Source organism: Callorhinus ursinus, unplaced genomic scaffold, assembly GCF_003265705.2.
Source record: "Callorhinus ursinus isolate GAN/ISIS: 27379988/994484 unplaced genomic scaffold, GSC_fseal_2.0 scaffold6, whole genome shotgun sequence".
Taxonomy (NCBI): domain Eukaryota; kingdom Metazoa; phylum Chordata; class Mammalia; order Carnivora; family Otariidae; genus Callorhinus; species Callorhinus ursinus.
Window position 1 is genome coordinate 61748603 of NW_027397068.1, and position 21963 is coordinate 61770565.

The 21963-nt window shown below is 38.0% G+C and overlaps 1 long non-coding RNA gene across 5 annotated transcripts in view; it reads right to left on the bottom strand.

The window, feature by feature from the left end:
• Nucleotides 1-21963, bottom strand: part of LOC112819302 (uncharacterized) — a 151917-nt gene that overhangs the window by 72303 nt on the left and 57651 nt on the right. For all 5 annotated transcript variants that reach the window (XR_012378448.1, XR_012378450.1, XR_012378449.1 and 2 more), the window contains one exon: nucleotides 13417-13632. This is a non-coding gene — a long non-coding RNA (uncharacterized lncRNA). The remainder of the gene's footprint in view (nucleotides 1-13416; nucleotides 13633-21963) is intronic.

The following is a 21963-nucleotide window of genomic DNA, read 5'->3' on the forward strand; positions in this document are numbered from 1 at the left end:
CTAAACAAGAGGACACAGCTAAATCGTTTCTCTCCCTTAGAAGAAAACAAAATGAATTTTAGTATTTACTCTCTCAATGCTCTTTACCTCCAAACCCTCATCATAAGTTTTGCGAAAAGTATGTGGGTGTCTTATTGTAGTGAGCATTATGTAACACGTGGAATTGTTGAATGTTGTGCACTTGAAACTAATATAGCATTGTATCTCAATTATACTTAAATAATAAAAACAAATTTACAAGTAAGTATGTGTGTCTATGTGTGTTTACATGTGCCATGGTTGAACAAGCCCATATAAGTGTGTGGACATGAGCAGATTCATTTGCTCATTGAATGGGAAAGAAATCTACATCATCTGCTGGATTGGTTACTACATTGACATCCTGACCTTTGACAACCCCAGAAACGAAGAGGCTTCACAAAGCAGACTGGGTAAATCCAGACAGAATACTGATTAGAGGAGATCCCTGTAGCTTATCTCTTACCTGCAAGAATATCAGGGACAGTGGGTGACTTCAAGAGACCATCAGAGAGTCATTACTCCTGTAGTACAATCTGAAAAGGTTAAGCCCCACCACTTAGTGCACAGTGGGTATTTTCAGTCTCCATCCGGCTGTATTGCCCCCACCATCTTGGACCAGGCCTCTTTCTCCCCACCTACACACATGCTGCCTCCTGCACACGTATACATGCACATACTTAGAAACCTTAGGGTTTCCACTCTGCTTGTAGAAACTGCCTAATGTTACCTAAAGCAGAATCCCATTGGGAAATTGACTCACTTCCTGGGAATTCCAAAGGAATAGAAATAAAACCTGTATCTTCTATGCTCAGATGAGCAAGGAAATTTTAGAAACTAGAATTTACCAAATATTTTCCATGTTTCAACTACTCCTCTAGGGCTCTAACATGGACAGTATTGTTTATTTCTGTCATATTTATAACTCTATGGTCAGCTCCTATTATAAAACCCACCAGATTCTCAAAAAATATTTAGTAAATTATTTCCAAATGAACTTGTCCAAGGTCACACAGTAAGTAGCAAAACCAGAAATCAAACTAGGATGTAATTGACTTCAAAGACATACTTCTTAGGCACTAAACTATACCACCTCCACTCCTACATTGTACATCCCTTGAGAATCTGTAACCTTCTTGTTATGGGCTGAATGTTTGTGTCCTCTTAAAAGTCATATGTTGAAGCCCTAATCCCCCAGGTGACTGTATTTGGAGATGGGGCCGCTAAGGAAGTAATTAAGATTAAATGAGCTCAGAAGAATGGGGGCTCCAATGCAATAGGATTAATGCCCTTAAAGAAGAGACACGAGAGAGCTCTCTCCCCACCTCTCTACATTTATAGTCTGAGGAAAGGTCACATGAGAATATAACCAGAAGGCAGTCATCTGACGGCCAGAAACAAATCCTCATCAGAAATCAAATCAGCTGGAAACTTGACCTTGAACTTCTAGCCTATAGAACTGTGAGGAAATAAATTTCTGTTGTTTAAGCCATCCAGTCTGTGGCATTTTATTATGGCAACCTGAGGTAGACTAATACAATTCTAATACCTAAATTTCTCCAGCCTTGAACTTTATAGGACTCTGTGTCCTGAGTTATTCTTGTGCACAAGAGGGTTTATGCCACAAGGAAAACAAATATATATCATATGAAAATATAGGAAACCATCACCCCATTTAATATACAGTCATGTGCAGAACTCCCGTATATTCAAAAAGAAGAAAACAATGTTTTTCTATCAAGCTCTACCCATACCACTCACCCACCCCCAGCTGAAACTTTAAATGAGAAGGAAAGGTGGACAGATTGTGACAAAAAATTCAGTGTTATTGTATATTCAAAACAGTTATTGAAAACATATTGATGGAGAAATGATTCATAATTTGGATAAGAGTAAGCTGAATATCAAAGCAGTAGTATCTTTTTACCTCAAGCATTCTCCCCATTTCTACTTTTTTACACACTAGATAACAAGATCTACAAAGACATATTTATAGCCACACAACATAGCGCCAAGCTGAAGGGAGCCCAGAGCCCTCTGACAATGCTGCAGTCTCCCTCTCTGGAACTTTGGAACTTTGGACAGCTCCAGACCTCACCAAGGGCTTGTGGGCAGTACTCTCGCACATGCATGTTCTGAGGGCCAAGTAGGAAAAGGAGACGAGGTCAAACTCATCTGAGCACCTTTCCAAATGGCCTCCACTTCAGTAAAAATATTTGAAGGTATATATAATAATTTGGCACTCTTGTGGAAAGATTCCCTGTGGTCTGATGGTACAAACCATTGCACAGCCTGTTCCATGGATATTAGGCTCAAAATTATTCAGTACAGTGTCCCCAGTAACTAATTTATGATTTATAACACAGTAAATCATCCTTTCCTGCATCAACACAATTCCAATTAGACATTTGCAGACAAGAAATCTGCACTTGCCTAGAAAACTCTTCTCAACACTGAAGAACATGACAGTCTGAAATTAGGATCCCACTGAAATGTTTCATCAGGCAGACCTAGTTTTGCTATAAAGAAGCTACCTCCCACATGTATCTGAAACTTATTTATTCCACCCCCAAATGGGTGACTGGCCATAATATAGTCATCACTGTAATGGAGAATGGATCTTGCTCAGAGGCATCCTCCTGATGCACATACACTCAATAGTCATAAGATTGTAGAATGTTAGAGATAAGGAGTGACAGGCAATCATTCAGCCCAACTGTTTCATTTTAGAAATGAAAGTCCAGAGTGTTCAAATAACTTACCAAAAGTCACACAGGTAAGTCAAGTGAATTATATATCTTTAATAATTTCCTTTTTTCATACAAACCCCCTCTCTGCCTACCTCCTCCCTCTTCTCTGGCCCTAGCCCTTGTTTCACTATGGCTTCAGTTGTAGATGACAAGCGAGGTGACATCACCCAGGCAGCTATCTTCCTGCAAACAGATTCTCACCGGAAAACTGGCACTTGGAGCCTTGGCAAGGAATGTGCTAAAGCAGGAGCAGAGAAGTGGCCACCATCTGGACAGCATGATGCTTGGTGCCAAATGGGCCCCAGCCATAGGGAAGGAAGAAAAGGGAAGGGTGTCATGCGACTGCACACATTTATTTTCACTTTGAGGGGATTTGTTAGTAACCATGTTATTTGAGTGGAAGCTGTTGTAGGTGGTTCTGATGGCTGACAAATGTGTAGGCAAGGATGAAACAAGGTGAGTGGTAGCCAGGCAATTTGCAAAAGATTTGTGAGCCAGAAATAGTCAGTGGTGTCTGATTACCATGTATGACTGAAAGGATGCATGTTTAAATGGTAAAACTATGTGTATGCTTCCCCCCTTACTTTCGTCTCCCTTTTTAGAAAAGTAGTAAGCATAAGGATTTTTCTGACAGTACCTAGAAAAAAACCTTATGTTTAGCACAACCCACTGACATCCCTCTCTTGTTGCTAGCTTTTAATCATATTAACATTTTCCTATGCTACAGCTCTGTGTTCCACCTATGAAAACTATACTTCTGTACAGAATGGTTTTCAGTGGTCAGTTAGAAGCATCAAAGTTGGTACAGATGCTTTCCTCTGAGTGATCCTGGTTTTCTATGTACATATTGCTTTGGCAATAGTTTTCAAGTAATGTATACCTTAACTCTTATTGTCCGTGTTTGTTATGTAGATGACTCCAGTGAACTGCAGCCTAAAGAGGGTATGGGTGTTTTAAAGTGTCTTCCACTTTAAGAATCATGTTGAATTTTCCATAATATATCCACAATCTATCATCTCCATTGTTTGGCATTTTAAAGTTTACAAAACACCTTCACATACACGGTGCCATTTTAATTTTGACAGTAATAATATGTTTTTGGCAGTTCTTCCTACTTGATAAAAATACTAAAAGCCTTGCCAAATAGAACTCAGCCCCTGAGGAGCACTGTGGCATGTGGAGGAAGCCTCACTTTGGACCACATGGACTTGGATTTGACCCTCAAAACTTCAGGGCTAACACAGTGAATATCCCCAAGCTTCAATGGTAGCAATCCCTGCTTCTAAGACTCATATGCGTCCAAATAATGGGAAGATCCTTGGCACGGTGTGGGGGCGCCTGTCTATGTCTTTTTCCCTTCTCACCTAACTCCAGGCCTCATGCATTTCTATTACACATGATGCCTTTCCCCTCCTTTTTTTTTTTTTTGTCCTTTTTATAACCAGTGAGACACATTCTGAAATATCTGTATGAGATGAAGAAAATAAAACCTTTGGCCATGGAATGTATCCATGAGAAATAGTTGATACAAGGGGAAAATATTATGCTCCAAAATGGAGCCAACCAGCCCAATCAACACTATTATTAATTATTAACTTAATATGGTCACTTTCCTTTTATTTTTTTAAAGGGCTTTAGGACCTACATCATAAGTAACCAGAAGTTAATATTTCTTTTTTTTCTGTTTTGCAGTTATTTAAATTTTTTATTTAGTAAAAAGTTCGCTACTCATAACCAAAATGCTGAAATCTAATAAGCTTCTTCTTCTGAAATGATTTTATTTTATTTGTTGCTAGAGTAATATAAAATCTAATGACCAAGACAAAAAAAAAAATGCATCTGCTCCAGCTGATCCATTCAAATTCTGTTCAAGCTGGGGTAATAGCCTCAAGGCAAAATCCTCACTTGGAATAGCCTTTCAGTTCATCAGGATTCAACCTCTGTGAAATAAAACGATGCCTTTAATAGTTAATTCTACAGTGAAGGATAAGTCACTGCATCCCTACTAATAGGAATTCATTTGTTACATTGTGTCTTTCTTCGAATATTACCAAGGCTGGGTGACCACATAATTTCATTACTCTTCAGCAGAGCATCTAAGTAGGACTCAAATACTGGAGGCAGAAGGATTTCCTCCTCCTTAGGTGAGGGATGCTTCTGTCTGCTCTTCCCGTTTCTTTCCACATGGAGGGTGCTGGGCTGTCTCTCCTAGCCTCCCTTTTCCCCTTCATGCCATCTTTTGGCTCACTCAAGCCTATTAGTCTTGAAGGGAAAATTTGGAAAGCAGAATCCTGTCTACTTCTCCGAATTTCTGTTCAAGAAATGACTGTCCCACTAGCCTGTAATCTGGCAACCCAAGACACCTGGGACAGAGGAAACTTCCATAAATCCAAAAAGCATATGACCCAAATAGACAGAATAACCAAAAGCTGGCATTTAACCTTGTAACTGCAGCTTTTTAACCAAAAGTTACTTTGATCTCCTATAGCTATAATGGAGTTAGTATCTACCTTTTGAAAGGACAAGAGTATTCACTATTTAGTATATTTTCTTATATATTTATTTTACTGAATAAAGTCTACTACTCCAACTCCAAAATATAAACTCCTGACAGGAAAGAAGCCACTAATTAAACTATATTTCATTTTTAAAGCATATTCACAATCTAATCTAGCTGCCCATTTATATATATATAATTTATATTATTTTATATAAATATATAAATTTGTATAATTTATGTTATACAGAATTAGACTTGATGTGATAGAGAGAGGGAAAGAGAGATGAAAATTTTATCTATCAGATTTGAGTTTCCAAAAGTCATGAGATGGGATATCTTTTTTCTAATTCTAACTACCCAGGTGGTATTAAGTATAGGATAAGGGAATTTAAAAATCAACTATAAATAATATGTCTCATCAGTCATACTTATAACTTTTTGAATATATACATATTAGGATAAACTTCCAAACAAATATTTATAAATCAAAGAAATTGAGTCACTTTAGAAAACATTTCACCCTTTTCATGCCTAAAGTACCCCAAATATCCAGGCACATGGGTATTGTGAAGTACTTTACTTTAAGCCCAGCATATTAGGCAATGAAAGAATAGGCCAGAAATGTTTTCGTGTGTTCAGGTATTAGCTATTGTTCACAGGTAGCAGGTGGATATTTCCCTCCCTGGCCCTGAAAAGTCATCTCAAATCCAGCTCATCAGGCAGGCCATAGAGGACCTGCTTCAGCCCCAGAGGCCACTGGGCTCTGTCCAGCCTGCTCTTCTCTAGATCAAGTAAACTGTGTGCACATTTAACTCTTCCTCGCTGTGTCACTCATCCTACCCTTTCAGTATATTTTAGGCAAAGTACAAAAATTCAATTTCCCTTCAGAATTACAATTCAGAGCTCCATTTAATTTGACAGCTTTTCCCTCCACTTATGATAAAAATGAGCAGCTTCATATTAGCCAAAAACAAGGAAAAAACAATGTCTCTCCTTTACTTTGGAAATATATAGTTATGAGGTGTATCACAAGAATAAAGATACAATAAAGAGCTGATGAACGTATATCTAAACACATTGCAAAAAAATTTATTAAGGAAAGTGCCATTATTTCAGACCTTATTTCATCAGAAATCTTGAAGGGTTTATATCCTAACATAAATTTACCTTTATGCAATCTGTTTACATATACACTTTAAAGTATATTGACAGGTTCAACAGGAATGTTAACATCAAAGCAATTGAGGAAAGCAGGTGTTTTAAGTTTCATTAAGAGACTATAAAGTTTTATCTACTTTTATTTGGTGCATGTTTTAAGTTATTATAGTGCATGTGTTATGTGATGCCTACTATATGGTCTTCCTAAATATATTTGCATAGTTAGTTTATATGTTCCATGCATCTTATTTCAGAATACAAAAGGAATCATTACAAAATATTTGCTATAAAATGGGTCATGAGGATTGATCAAGTTGAGAACCACGACCCTGTTGGGCTGGACCCCATGACTCATCTCCCGGCAGTCTTCTCTTGCGCACCCAAAACTTCTGCCCTCCTTGCTGCTTCTCAGACACACCATGCCAGCTTTTGTCGCAGGACATTTGCACTTACTATTCCATTGCCTGAAATACTTTCCCCAAGTTATTTATTTGGGCTCACCCCCTTTATTTGGGTCTCTGCTCAAAGATTACCTTATCAGAAAGGCTATACATGGTCATCCTTTTAAAACAGTTCTCTGCACTGACTCATACAGCATTGATTATCCTCACACTTACTCTACCTATTATGGACTGAATGTTTGAGTCTTCTCAAATTTATATGTTGAAGCCCTAATGTCCAGGTGGCTATTTTTGGAGATGGGGTCTCTAAAGAAGTAAGTGTGGGGCACCTGGGTGGCTCAGTTGGTTAAGCAGCTGCCTTTGGCTCAGGTCATGATCCTGGAATCCCAGGATCGAGTCCCGCATCGGGCTCCCTGCTCAGCGGGGAGTCTGCTTCTCCCTCTGACCCTCCCCCCTCTCATGTGCTCTCTCTCTCTCTCTCTCTCTCTCTCATTCTCGCTCTCTCAAATAAATAAGTAAATAAAATCTTTAAAAAAAATAAAGAAGTGTGGTTAAATGAGGTCATAGAGTAGGGCCTTAATCTGGTAAGTGTCCTTACATGTAGAAATGTCAGAGAGCTCCCTTTCTCCCTCTGTGCATTCACAGAAGACTACATGAGCACACAGCAAAACGGTAGCCACCTACAAGCTAAAAGAGGCCTCAGAATGAAATCTACCCTGCCTGCTCCTTGATCTTGGACTTCTGAGACTCCAGAACTCTGAGCAATAAATTTTTATTGCTTAAGCCACCCAATCTGTGGCATTTTGTTATGGCAGACTGAGCAGACTAATACAGTACCCTATTGTCATAGTTGCAAGGAGGAAAAATATGTCCTAAAATATCCTGATAAAATATGCCTTTATTATACGTATCATGACCTATCATTACATTTCTGTCTTGGTATGCCTCTCATCGAGAAAGGAGGGAACATGAGAAAAGGTCTTTGTCTTGTTCATCGTTGAACTCATGGTAGTGTAGATATTTAGCAATGAATGTTAAATAAATGAATTTTAAAGTAATATTAAGTCTATTTTCTGTTATTTTATTATCCCTTTCTCTTTGTCTGAAATGGCAAGATTTTTCCAAAACAAAAATCAAGGGAAAAATTCATGTTATGTGTTCTCTGGTTTGTAGTTATGAGACACAGCAAGAATATGAAATGTACTTCTCTAGTGTCCAAAATAGAGCATACCACCACCACCTGTGATATTGAAGTGAGGAAGAAACAGGGGAGAAAAGAGCAAAAGGAAAGTATGAACGTTTCATGAGCAAACAGGGAAGCCATTCCAATTTAAAATTATTTTTGATAATGTATAATATGCAAGATAGCATGGAAATAAGACAAAAATACACCATTTCTTGCTATTTTGGAGGGAAGAGCAGTTACATTTTCTCTTATAGTTGTCAAATGTGTTCTTCCTGTATTACATGGATCCATAATAGCCAGCTAGAATCTGTGGGCTGACAATTCTATTGATAGACTTGAGCAACACACTGCATGCAGTCTGTCAAGTTTCACATTTACATCTCAAGCTCTAATCTGTTTTTCTTTCCTTCGTGAAATCAATTCTGTAGCAATTAAATAACCAGCCTACAAGGCATTTTAATAACCCAAGCGTTTATCTATATATAGCCCAGAGAAGGAAAGGTAATTAGAACTGACCTACTAGAGCTGGTGCATGGAGACAAGTTAGACAAATCAGTGCTTCATCATTACTTTAAGGAGGTACCACTAAATCTGCTTCATTCTTGATTCAATTCTTCTCAGTGACATGCTGTTGAGTCCTTTTATCTGATTCCTAACAGACTCTAAAATGGTTGTCATTATCTGGGATTTTGTTTCATTTTCTGTGAATTTAAGGCATCACTGAAATAGACTCTGTTTTTAGCTGTGGGATGATATTGTCACATGCACACAGCATTGGATGAAGTAGGCTTTTAAAGATATGAAAAGGCTCAAAGAAAATGACTTTCCAGATTCTCATCCATTTGAGTGTTTTGAGCTGAGCCCCACAGGTTGAAAATTTCTTGTCTAAGTGATTTAAGAAAAAAAATAACAAGGAATTGCCACAAGAGTCAAGGAAATTTTATTGTCTTTCTCTTTGAAAATTTAACTTACTACCTCAGATCTATAGCTTGTGTATGGGACAGTTATGGCAGGGTCTAAAAAGCACAGAATCTGGCTGTAAAAGATCCAACTCTAACTCGTGGCTCTGCCTCTAACTAGCTATCTGACGTCATTAAAATCCTGGAGCCTGGATTTTCTCACTGTATAATGGTAGTAAAAATACCACTTTTTGATTATAAGATGCACATTTTCTCCATTTTAGCAAATGAAGTTGAGATGCATCTTACAATGTATGGCTGCTTTTGATAATCCACGTTAGTGTTTGTGACCAAGCTACTGCATAGGACTGCCCAGAACTGTGAAGGTGAGTACTTACTTGGTCATGACCCTGTCACCACCTTCCCAACCCATCTCTCTGGCTGGTTTCACACAGTCCCTTTGTTCCAACTCCCTAAACCCAAGTTTGGAGGCCTCTGGACTGAGAACTCAGGGATTTAATATGGGGCAAGCATGGCGCAGGGCAAGGTAGATTTCCTTCATCTATTACCTAGTTCTATTACCTCTTTACTATGTTAACACACCTACTACAGACACTTCAAGTATTAAGTCACATAGAGAATACTTAACAAACTCATCTGGGGCGAAGGGAAAGAAAATACATTTACAATAAGCATAATAAAATTATTTCTAGGTAATTAAAACATATTTTGTCATGTGTTTTATTAGATAGAATTATTTTTTGCTTTCATAGTGGTACATTTTTAAAAAAGTACATTTGTAATGCTTGGCATGATAGATTCAATGAAATAGAGTACCTGCAGCAGGGTTAGATGAGATAATGTAGGTAAAAGTGCTTTGTAAATGACAGAAGTCAATCCAAATGAAAAATATGGTAGTAAGACACAGTCAGGAATCAGCTGAAAGATAACAAAAACCACTCTAGGTATTTTAAGCATAAAGGAAATTTTCAAGATTTCTACAGAATCAGTGGGAGGACAGAAGAGCAGGCTCTAGACATTTCTTCTGGGAAGGACCCTCAGAATACCAAAGTAGCGTTAGGCTATGAGGACCTTTGCTACCTCCACCACAGTCAGAAAGGTGGGGAATCAGGAAGTTATCTCTGCAAGCATTAACTCCAAAAATATGCTATCTTAACTACACTCCAGAGATTAGGGAATTACCACCAGGATTGTTCACTCCAGAGCCTGCAACATACCAGATAAATAAATGTCTCATACTCCATGGCCTTCTTCTCCACTAACACAACTAATGACAGGTCACAGGGTCCTGTGCTAACACAGTCACAGAAACACCCACTGCTTCCATGACCATGCTTGACAGCAAAAAACAGAAGAAGCACCTGAAAGACAATCTCAGATTTATTTCTCCCTTTGCATTTCAGGGGGGTGCACCTAACTAGCCAAACCTAAATCACACTTAGACCCTTAGCTACAAAGAAGTCTTAACTGTAGTTTCCAGTTTTACAGCATCAGAATATGAGGAGGCACACTAGATTGAGGGAGAAATAAATGTAAAGAGACAATTTAGAGGATTTGGGGAGTAGCAGGAGACCACATCTCCCTCCCACCCTTAAAATGAGAAAACCTACACAATAATAGTTTTCTTTAAAAATCCAACCAAGAGCTGGGATTTAAAATCTGTCCCATTGCCTGTGTTTGTGTGATCTACAAGCTAAGAATGTTTTTCATATTTTAAAGGATGGAGCAACATAAGAAGAAGAATGTGTGATAAGGGCGCCTGGGTGGCTCAGTCAGTTGGGTGTCTGACTTCAGGTCAGGTCATGATCCTGGGGTCCTGGGATCAAGCCCCATGTCTGGCTCCCTGCTCAGCAGGGAGTCTGCATCTCCCTCCGCCTCTGCTCCTCCCCCCTCTTGTGTATATTCTCCCTCTCAAATAAATGAGTAAAATTAAAAAAAAAAAAAAGAATATGTGGTAGACCATATGTGGCCACAAAGCCACACACAACAAGAAAATTTTGCTGATCCCTAATCTGGAGGTTGGCATCTGAGACTTCCTTGATTTGTGTCCTAATGAATTTCTGACCTCATCTGTAGAACACAATGTCCAGCCATAGCACACTACTTAAAGTTACCCAAAAACATGTTTTGCTTTTAATATACCCACAGCTTTCAACATGCTATTTCTTTTGCCTACCATGACATGATCAGATGCTTATTTCAGAAAATTAACTCTGGTGACTGTTCCAGGGATGGGTTTTGATAGGTTGTAGGGATAAAGGTGGGATCAGGACAGGATTCAGGAAGAAGGTCAGTGGTTCAGGGAATGATAACAAAGGTCTGAAAAAAGCACACATGATGGTGTAGTGGAGAAAAATAAGAAGGTTTTGTCTTAGTTTAGGATGCTGTAACAGGTATCATAGACTAGGTGGCTTAAACAACAAATATTTATTTCTCATAGTTCTAGAGAATGAAAGTCTAAAATCAGGGTGCCGGCATGGCTAGATTCTTGGTGCGAGCCCTCCTCTTAGTTCACAGACAGCTGCCTGCTCACTCTTACCTCAACGTAGTGGAAAAAGAAAGCTCTGGTCCCTACATCATCTTATAAGGGCACAAATCCCATCCTGGGGGCTTCACCCTCATGACTTCATCTAAACCTAATTACCCCCAATATCATTACATAAGGGATTAGAGCTTTAACATACTAATTTGGGGGACACAATGCCTAGTCTATAGCATATATGGAGCATATTTATTAGTTATGGGGACCAAGGAGTGTAGGAAGCCAACAAAGCTTGGGAATGTTATAAGAGTATGAATGGTACTATTGGCATTCACAGTAAAGCAGTTCTGGGAGGAAGATAATGGGTTCAACTTCCTAACTCTTGCATTTGTAGTTTCTGTGTGATGCATCCATGTGTAAATATCTTGTAAGCAGTGAGACATAATATTCTGAAATTGAGTGAAAGGTCTACATTGAAGATAGAGTTTTGAATGACTGATTTAGCACTACGAGTGTAGACAAGATCATTGTGGTCAAGACTGGAACCCAAGGAACACTAACCTACATGGGGCAAAAGAAGTAAAGCTGCCAATGAAGGAGACTGAGAAGTAATCAGAATAAGAAATAACCAGGACAAAACGGTGGCAACAGAAATGACATAAAAAAGAGTATGTTTCATGGTGCCAAGTGCTGTAGAAAAATCTGGACCAAGAAAGATTGAGAATTGTTACTGAATTGGCCATTAGACAGTATCAACAGGATATCACCATTCTCCTCCTGGGGTCTGGGAATTAGGGAAGTGCAGAAAACAAGTATAGGCTCATCAGAGAACTACACTATAATTGTTAAGAGCTCTAGATTCAGACAGTTGTGGCTTTATATTCTGGATCAGCTCCTTATTTTCTGTGTGACCTAATTTACTTACCTTTTCTAGATGGCAGTTTCCCCATCTTTAAAATGGAAACTACACTAATTACATACGACTATTTTGAGATGTTCATAAAATAATAGATGTTAAAGTGCTTAAAATGCATCAAATATTTAATAATCAATATAAATTATTATTTATCAAATACTATCAAAGTTGTGGGTTTTTAAGAAGACAGGATGATAGCCACAGGGGCCCAAGATCAAAAGAAAAATGTAGTTTTCAGTTTTGAAAAGTAGGAATACTTATAGACTATAGACTTGATGTTTGTAGAAATAGAGCTTATAACTGATCAAGTATACTCCTAAAGGATATAGAAAAGGATAAAGTCAAAAGCACAGCTGACAAATCAGAATCAGTTTTGAAAAAAATTCAGTTCATAGGTGCATATGTATGAGAGAAATGTGGAGTGGGAGTAGAGTTGAAAGAGGAAAGAGATATTGGAAGATGAGGGAGTTCCCCTCTGGTTAATAAAATTACTGAGAAAGCCAGTTTAAAGCTTCCCAAGAGACCCATCTATATGAGGTGTTAAAATATCACTGGAAAAAAATTATTCTTACCTGAACTTCTCTCAAAGAGAGACTGCAGTATTATATGTGAAGAAGGCAAATTTGATTGTTTCTTGAGGCGGGGGAAAGTAAGACATCCTTCTCTTAGTCGGCAAGGCTTGTCTCAAGTATTAACAGAAGGTGGTTAAACTACTTTCCAAGAAGGGAGGCTCTGATGACCTGATGTGCGAGTCTGGGGCCAGAGTGGAAATCCATGGAATAACAGAAGAAAAGCTGAGCTGGCACCTGCCCTTGCTGGTGCTATCTGAACAGCACTGGTTTGAAAGGCTCTAAGGCACCAGCCTGTGTGGGGTGCTCAAATCTTGGCGTCCATTAGGAATGGAAATTTTCTGGAGAAGATCCAAGTGATGGGAAGTGGGTTAGGGTCATTGAAGAGTCGTGGAGGTGATGAGAGATTCTGTGAGAAATGTGAAACAGCAAGGGAAGTTAGAAACTATACAGGGGCTTGATCCAACAAGAGAAAAGGGAAAGATCAAGTGACCAGAACTCTCTGTACTTTCTTACCTTCTCTTTAAGGTCTTCCATTTTGCCAATTCCTTCTGCTGATTTTCTTTGAAACTATGTCTTCCTTCCCTCTTTCTTCCCCCTCTTTGCCACTCCACCTCATCCTTGGCCTTTATCTTAGTTCAGTATCCACCTGGGTGCACTGCTTCGCTGAGCTCTGCAGGTGAACACTGGCTTATTTGGTCTTATTGGCAGGATATCATGCTTTCCTTTGTGCTGGGCAGAAAGGAATGATAAATTCCAATTTCAATGACCAAAAAATGTAGTCTAACGTATTTAAATGTGTCTTCCTTTTCATACATACATAGTTTGGCTCTCATATTTTGCTCAGTCCCCTCTCATAGACTTGCCCATATCAAAGCCCTTTCAGTCGATCCAGTATAAGAAGAATCAAGCAGTTTGTGTTAAACATGTATATTCAAGCCAGAGAATTAACTTCAAAATAAGACATTTCCTAGGAATAATGACTGTTATAGTTAATGACCTGTAGCATTCGGTCTGTCAACTCCTCCCCGCTGGTTAGTACTCCCTTAGGAAATGCCCAGTGTCTCAATCATTATTGACTAATTACTCCAGCTTTCCTGGATGCTTCTGTGTTTCTATGACATCACACCTCCAACAGCTGTGTTTGGTTATCCACTAACCAAATGCTGTTGTCTAATTTCAGATCCTTCCAGACTAATATTGATTGATGCTTTAGTTTACTTTCACATAATTACCAAAAATTTTTTTTTAAAGAAATAAGAATATACCATAAAGTGCAACTTCCCACACAATGCAGGCTTTCTCTCTGAGATAACTATCTACGAGTCCTGGAATACTAAGCAAGTTAACTAACCTCTTTTGAGATTCATCTCATCATCTCTAAAATAAGGATAATAAGGGGCGCCTGGGTGGCTCAGCTGGTTAAACGTCTGACTCTTTGTTTCAGCTCAGGCCATGATTTCATAGGTTGTGAGATCGAACCCTGTATCAGGCTTCACACTCAGCTGGGAGTCTGCTTGAAGATTCTCTCCTTCTTGCACGCTCCCCCGACTTGCACACACACACACACACACACACACACACACACACATACTCTTTCTCTCTCTCTAAAATAAATAACTCCTTAAAAAAATAAAATGAGGATAATAATAGCATCTGCTATCACAGGGATCTTGTAAGAATTAAAAGACAATGCAGAGAAGGCCTGTAGAACAGTGTATGATAGACAATAAGTATTAAGTAAGTGGTAATTTACTAAAAAATAAACTGGTATTTACTATTTTCTTTGCTACAAATGCAGAAGGCACATAGAATGGGTATAGAAAACTTTGCACTGTTTACATGCTCACCTCAATGCCAATATTTTGGGCCCTTTCTCCTAAAACAAATCCAAAAAAAGATTTACACAATGCTCATGGCTCTTAGTTCTGAGGAGGAATATAAGGAAGAAAGGGGGGAAAATCAGGACAGATTTTTTTTCTCACACAATCAGTTTTTGAGTGTAAAATTGCTTAGCCAGCTGTGCATTTTATGGCCTCCATTGCAATAATGATCTAGAAATCATGACAAATTCCATTTGAGTATGGCCTTTAAAAACTTGCTTCTATGTATTATCCCATATTATTTTCCAAAAAGCGCTGAGAAATAAATAGGTAAGATATTATTGCCCTATGTTGGATATTAAAGAGGGCACGTTCTGCATGGAGCGCTGGGTGTTATACGCAAACAATGAATCATGGAACACTACATCAAAAACTAATGATGTAATGTATGGTGATTAGCATAACATAATAAAAAAAGAAAGAAAGGAAAAAAAAGATATTATTGCCCTGTTTAACAGAAAAAGGAATGAGAAGTTAAGACTTGATCTACCTAAGTGCAGAGTGCATGATTAACACCCGCTCAGTGCTGTCATATGACCTCACACTCATTTCAATTCCATGGTGGTCCACAAGCCACCCAGAGCTTCCCAAACGATCATGCCAGTGGGAACTGAGCTCCATGTGCATACTAAAAATGCATTGAAAGTGAAGGAGAAAGAAAACAGAGTGAGGATGTACAAAATTGTATACTTTGACCAAATTATTGCCTTTCTCTTCTTTATCAGTAGCTCTCAAATGTGGCCACTGAAAGTGGTGAATGACCTGAATGAAAAAATCATGAGGTGAAGGTTCTGATGTTTTCAGACACAGATTTGTACACTCAGACTAAAGAATTAAAATTGTCTGGTGATGAGTTTGAGGCCACAAGCCCAGTGGGAAGAGTGGTAGCATGGAAGCCAGCTGGCTAGGATGCTCTGTGCCAGTCCAACACAGCTTTCTAAGAGACAGGTGCTACTGAAGTGGCCATGGCTCTGTGGTAATGTACCCTTGGGAACAACAGTGCCCTTCGGAGTAGAAGAGCTGTCATCTCTGTCATCTCTCCCCGTGTCCCTCTCCTATCCGCCTCTCATACCAACAACTTGGCCTCCCTGAAATTTGGTAGAAGAAATAATAGCCTAGGAACTGAAAAGACTCAAACATGCCTCATCTCATGTGATCTGTTATGTGAATCATTGTAAGTCAATGACCTGAGCATTTTTTTAAATTTACAAAAATCCTATTATACCCTTTAATAGGGTTCTTTTTTGAATAAAAATGATTCAGTGCTTTTAAGTACAAGATCCTTGCTGCTTATAAATGCCAGTTGGAATCTCACAAGTGTACTAAGTTATAAATGTAAGAGTAATAGACTTTTGATGGAACTGCAGAACTGTATATATTCTTTTAAATCATAGGAACAAAAATATACAGCTCCCAATTGTTATAAATAAAATCACAATAATTTACCCCTAGGCTATCATTTCAACATTTTTAAGCCAATGCATTAAAGGAAAACATATTATGAAATTTTTATGTGTTAATAACTTAAAATAGTGACACTATTCATTTCACCGAAATGTCTGAATATAGCCTTTCACGTAGAATTTACTCCATGTCTAAGTACCAGGTAAGGTCACAAAAGAATTACTTAACAGTAAGAGCCTTGGTTCCCATTTTAATTTCTGTATGAAACTCCTGTTGACCTGAAAGAAAGTACAGTTGAAATGGGCAAGTGCAGTTGGATCCCAATAATGGCAGGAGAATTGTTCAGCGTGAAATTTCAAGCCATAAAAAGCATATAATTTACTACTGTAAATATTTTGAAAATTAGGATCTGACTTATTTGCTTTAGAAAGGAAAAAGACCTTGGGAAGAGAGGTGATGTCAGGAAGATTTTTATATTGCTTATCAAAATGATTTCATAGTTAGCCTTGCCATGCTAAACATGCCCTTCACTGAGAAATACCAGCCCAGGAACAAACTCATTTCCGATAAAGCTGATGCAGCTGTTTGATGCACAGAGGCACTCATAAGGATTCCAGAAGCAGGAGTAGTGTTTATTCAGTATGCTGGCAGAAAAGAATCTTTCATTTAGATGCTCAGATCATATAATGAGATTTACCGAAAAGCAACGGTGGCACCAGAAGCTGTCAAGATAAAAACAAAGGGATGGAGACTTCATTTTACATCAAGCAAGCCATTATCTCCTTACAATGGGTTCATAAAAACAGACTAGTTATGCACAGAAGCAGGGGAATTTTGATGGGTCAGTCTTGTGGCCCATAGAGCTCACTCTTTTCATATCGATATGGTAATAACATACTAGTGGATGATGTGAGAAGAGTTTGTTTCTCTATCATTAAGAGGTAATGATTTTGTGTTCACTACTCCATCAGTGGTTATTCAACTAAGAAAGGTGGTGTGTGTGTGCGTGTGTGTGTGTGTGTGTATGTGTATGTGTGTGTGTTAGGGGGAGGCATTCCATCAAAGCATAGGCACAGGAATGGTATCAGAGGAATATGTGGTCTAGTCCACACAATAGTCATGAAAAATAAGCCATGGTTGTTCTGAATTTGGGCCCTATCCAATTTAATTGACTATCCTCCTGAGATGACAATATCAACTCTCTCTCCAGGGTTGTGAAATTTAGTATCTTTTTTTTTTTAACATAGGCTCCTTGCCCAGCGTGGAACCCTATGTGGGGCTTGAACTTACAACCCTCAGATCAAGACCTGATCTGAGATCAAGAGCCAGATGCTTAACCAACTGAGCCACCCAGGTGCCCCTGAAATTTAGTATCTTTAACCAAATTTTTTTTGAAATCAGTGGGCTCCACTTCCCTAGATAATGCTGTGCATTGAGCAGAATTTATTTTCAGGGCTTGGATGAAGCGACAAGCATCTCTCCAAAGTAGTGAATCTTTTCTCTTTGGGGCAGTGTGACACAAACTGAAAGGAGACAGTAAGAGTTTCCTTTCTTGGCCCGTGGGCAGAATTGTGATGAGCAGATGCCAAGTTGTGGGCCGTCCTTTGTGAGCCTAGCCCCACTTATTCCTAATCCAGGCCAGGTGGCCTTTGAAACAAAGAGTTAGAAGCTTTCTAAATGGAAGACAGTGTCCTGGCTGGAAGAAAGCACACTGACAAAGTCAAAGGGCAGAAGTTGCATCTTATCTGCTCTGAGAAGGACTTAGCACTTATTAGAGATGCCAATTAACTCCCTACGCAGCAATGTAAGAAGTGAACCAGAACAGCAAAAATGTATAAAGGTTGCAAAGCACATTGGCAGACATTCTAAGACATTAACCTCTACAAAAAGAAAAAAAATAAGAAAAAGAAAGAAAGGGAAGAAAATCTTCCTTCACTGTAAAGGCCACTGCAAAGGAAAATGGCTATAGAAATTTACTCTGGAAAATCAGTCACTTTGAAAAAAGAGTCCTTTCTCAAATCATTCTAAATACCATGTCTCTGGAGACAATTTTTACTTCATCTTTACCATGACCGAGACCACGACTTTGATTCTGGCTGTGAAAATTTTGCTTAAAATCTAATGCAGAGGATGTGAAGGGGCACAACAGTATAGAATTTATACTAAGGCTTAAAGCCTTGAACAAAAGCTCTGGGCCCACGCAGGGGGAGAAAGTCCTAATTGACCAATTATATGAGGAATCCTTCAAAGTTATAAGAAGGAAGGCAGGAAGGATGGAAAAGAAAGAGAGATGGCAACTCAAAAGAGCAATAGCCACAAATCTATAAATACTAGAGGAAGTAAGAACATAATCATAAATTAAAGTAATTTTAATTCAAAAACCTTATACCAAAGAGTCAGATTCAACTCTCGCCTTTATTCAGGTTAGTCATCTTCAGGTCTTTCTTACCTGGAGCTCCTCAGAGACTGAAGCTCCAATACCTTAGGGTATCCTAGGGCATGTAATGAGTGGATTTACTTTTCTCCTCGGCATCCAGAATACCAGTTATATACCATCTGGGGGAGAACCAAGAAAACAGGAACTCAAGTAATTTTCTTTTTTTGTGGTTCAAATGAGGAACTCAATCTAAAGAAATAATTTCCTGGGATGCCTGGGTGGCTCAGTTGGTTAAGCATCCAACTCTTGGTTTCAGCTCAAATCACAAACTCAGGGTCCTGGGATGGATCCCTTCATGGGGTTCCGTGCTCAGCACGGAGTCTTCTTGAGATTTTCTCTCCCCTTCTCCCCTCCCCCCACCGCACGCATGCTTTCTCTCTCTAAAATAAATAAACAAATCTTAAAAAATATATATTTAAAGAAATAATTTCTTAAAACACTCAAACTCTTTCCTCTCTCTGCTTGCCTCCCTCCCCTCTATTACAATGAACCTAAACTTAAATATGCCACACTTTACTTCAACCCTTTATCCTCTCTACCCCTATTCCTCCTCCCCTTGAAGATTTCATCTTCCCAGAAACCTTTTCCTGACCTCTCCCAGGCTGTTTTTGCTGTGTTCTTCCATCTCTCAAAGTACTTGTTGCTTTGTTCTATTTTTAGCACTCATCATTGCATTGTAATCAACTGTGGATTGTCCCTTTTCCCCCCTTCCTTGAGTTCAGGAAAAGTATCTAAGTTTTTTAAATTCCCACAGACTGACTTAGACTCTAAAATAAGAGGTGCTCTATAAGTGTCTACTGTTTGATTTTTAAAAACTTTATAATACCAGCCAATAAAGATCATTAAATATCAAATAAGATTATGGCTTCTGATAGTAGACACTTATAGAGCACCTCTTATTTTAGAGTCTAAGTCAGTCTGTGGGAATTTAAAAAACTTAGATACTTTTCCTGAACTCAAGGAAGGGGGAAAAGGGACAAGAAGCCATAATCTTATTTGATATTTAATGATCTTTATTGCCTGTCAAAATGTCCATCAAACCCTATTCTTTAGAATCTCAGGATTCCTTAAATGTATTTAAGGTCAACACCATACACAAAAATAAACTCTAAATAGATTGAACACCTAAATGTAAAATCTAAAACCATGAAACTCCTAAAAAAATATATAGGCAGTAACCTCATGGACATCAGCCTTAACAACATTTTTCTGAATGTCTCCTCAGGCAATGGAAACAAAAACAAAAATAAACAATTGGGACTACATCAAACTAAAAAGCTTTTGCACAGCAAAGGAAACCATCAACAAAATGAAAAGGCAACCTACTAAATAAGAGAAGACATTTGAAAATGATATATCCAATAAGAAACTAATGATCAAAATATGTAAAGAACTCATACAACACCAAAAAAACCCCTAATAATCCAATTAAAAAATGGGCAGAGGACCCGAATAGACATTTTTCCAAAGAAGACCTAGAGAGAGACAAAAGATGTATGAAAAGATGCTCAATACCACTAATCATCAGGGAAATGCAAATCAAAATCACAATGAGATATCACTTTACACCAGTCAGAATGACTAACATCAAAAAGACAAGAAATAACAATTGTTAGAGTGGATGTGGAAAAAAGGGAACCCTTGTGCACTGTTGGTGGGAATGCAAACTGGTGCAGCCTCTGTGGAAGACAGTATGGAGGTTCCTCAAAAAATTAAAAAATAGAAAAACCATATGATCCAATAGTTCCACTGCTGGGTATTTACCCCCCCCCAAAAAAACCCCAAACGTTAATTCTAAAAGATATATGTACCCATTTATTGCAATAGTCAAGATATGGAAGCAACCTAAATGTCCATTGATAGATGAATGGATAAGATGTGTTACCTACACACACACACACACACACACACACACACACACACACACACACGAATATTACTGAGCCATAAAAAAATGAAACCATATTTACAACAACATGGATGGACCTAGAGAGTATTATGCTAAGTGAAATAAGTTAGAGAGAGAAAGACAAATACCACATGATTTCACTTATATGGGGAATCTAAAAAATAAAACAAACAAATAACAAACAATAACAGCAACAAAATAAGAGAAATAGACTCACAAATACAGAGAACTAACTGGTGTGTGTCAGAGGGAAGAAAGGTGTGGGATGGGCAAAATAGGTGAAGGTAATTAAGAGATTCAAACTTCCAGTTATAAAATAAATAAGCCACAGGAATGAAAAGTACAGCATAGGCAATATAGTCCATAATATTGTAATAAATTTGTATGGTGACAGATGGCAACTACACTTATCATGGTAAACATTGTGTAATGTATATAATTATTGGATCACCATGAAACCAATATGACATTATATGTCAACTATATTTCAATTACAAAAAAAGAATTTATGGTCACCTTCTACATATATTTGCTCAGTAACTATCGAATGACTGAATGACCAAATGAATGAATGAATGAGATATATAGAAGGAGATGTGAAAAATAGTATATTGGATTCTAGGTATTTCAAATCCATTTTAGAAAAAAAAATGAGAATATAAATAACCTCTTTGCTTCATATTTTTGTAGTTTTATTGCTTCATAATTTTTAATTACAGATTTGTAATTTTTATGAACATTTCTAAGACTTTAAGCCTCTTTATGGCTTGGACCATGTCATAAATTGGTCATACATTATTTAATGTACCTGGAATTCTAAGCACAATGACCTTCATAGAACAGGTGCTTGATAAAGTCATTAACAGCAGCATTAACTGAAATGAATACAACTTCTCTTTTAGAAATGATATATTGCATGTTTCCATATAAAGAGTATTTTGCATCAAATATATCTTCAAATAATACTTGTTAAACCACCACAACTCACATCACATCTAAAAAATACAATAAGTTAATTAAAATATGGAATTTTTAAATTATGTTTCCAATGCCTTGCACTTTTAAAAACTCTTTGGTTACTTTTTTAAAATAAAGGCGACAACATTGACAGAAAAAACTAATGGAAAAATAATAAGGAAGGCCAGATGGCTTTTAGGGGGCAACGTTTCAAATATCAGGTTAAGGAATTTTGTCTGAATTTAACAGGAAGTGGGGGAGCTTTCCTCAAAGGCTTTTCAACAAAGTTTTGCCTAAAATATGTGCTTACATTTGAGAGAATCAGAAAAATTCATGACACCAACACTTCACTTAAAATCCATAAGAACATTAGTTGGATTTACAGAAATCGTGGCACAGCTTAGTCATTGGGAACACGGATGTGGAACCAGGCCATCTGAGTTCAGGTCCCAGCAAACCCACTTGCTGGCTAG